Source organism: Bos taurus, chromosome 2 (assembly GCF_002263795.3).
Source record: "Bos taurus isolate L1 Dominette 01449 registration number 42190680 breed Hereford chromosome 2, ARS-UCD2.0, whole genome shotgun sequence".
NCBI classification, from domain to species: domain Eukaryota; kingdom Metazoa; phylum Chordata; class Mammalia; order Artiodactyla; family Bovidae; genus Bos; species Bos taurus.
Genome location: NC_037329.1, coordinates 2,932,104 through 2,932,982, shown reverse-complemented (window position 1 = coordinate 2,932,982; position 879 = coordinate 2,932,104). Strand labels below are relative to the sequence as shown.

At 39.6% G+C, this 879-nt stretch overlaps 1 non-coding gene across 1 annotated transcript; it reads left to right on the top strand.

Annotated features, from left to right (window-relative positions):
- Positions 1–390: 390 nt before the first annotated feature.
- LOC112443656 (small nucleolar RNA SNORA19) lies at positions 391–520 on the top strand. Its single transcript, XR_003032066.1, has one exon. It is a non-coding gene; the product is annotated as a small nucleolar RNA SNORA19 (small nucleolar RNA).
- The last annotated feature ends 359 nt before the right edge of the window (positions 521–879 follow it).

Genomic DNA, 879 nt, shown 5'->3' with positions numbered 1-879 from the left:
ATAGCATAGGAAAGAGGGGCCCAGTCCAGTGAGCAGAGCATGAACTCCAGAGCACATCACAGTATAGGTTTGTCAGCTTTGTCACTCAGTCACCATATGTTCCAAGCTGCCTAATTGATTTGTGTATTAAGAAATTCATTTGTAAAAGGGATTTACCTTCTTCGGAGGGGTTGTTGTGAGGCTTGAAAAAATTGATACATGCTATGTATATGTATGACATATATACTTGTTAGATTATCCAGGGTAGCTGTGCTTGAAGAAAGTCTCACAACTGGCAGCAAGATGTGATGGTCTATAATGGTGGCCCACAAAAATAAATGTCAAATGATATTTTTGCTATTTATTAAATTGGTACATTTTAAAGGCATTCATTTAAATAATCTCTTTGTCATGCACATTGCAGTGATCAGACTTCTCTTGTATATATAAGCAGTGTTATTACTTATGTGCTATACAAATAGTTGAAGGTTAATTAGCAGTATAACTAAATAGTAATGCTGACAGTCTCCTTCACACAAATTTTTAAAAATCTTCCTCTTTGTAAGAATGTGGGGTTACCACAGAGAGTGCAGTTTGGCTCTTGAACCATTAATCAGATCAGGGATAACTGGTGAGGAGTATAAGGACCCTTTGCAGACTTTGCAAGAAAGTACGCATGACCCAGGAACACCCAGGTGAAATACCAAGAGAGAGGGTGGAGTCAGGGGGTCCTAAAGGACATGAAGGGAAAGAATCTTAGGGAGCAAGAAAAGTTCAGAGGCTGCAGCCTGAACCCTGAACTTCAAAGATAAGGAGACCTTGGGACTAAGATTAGTTCATCCCTTGTTTTTTCTAAGCATGAAGAAAAAACATGCTAAGCATGGCCCCAGCTGGGGCCAA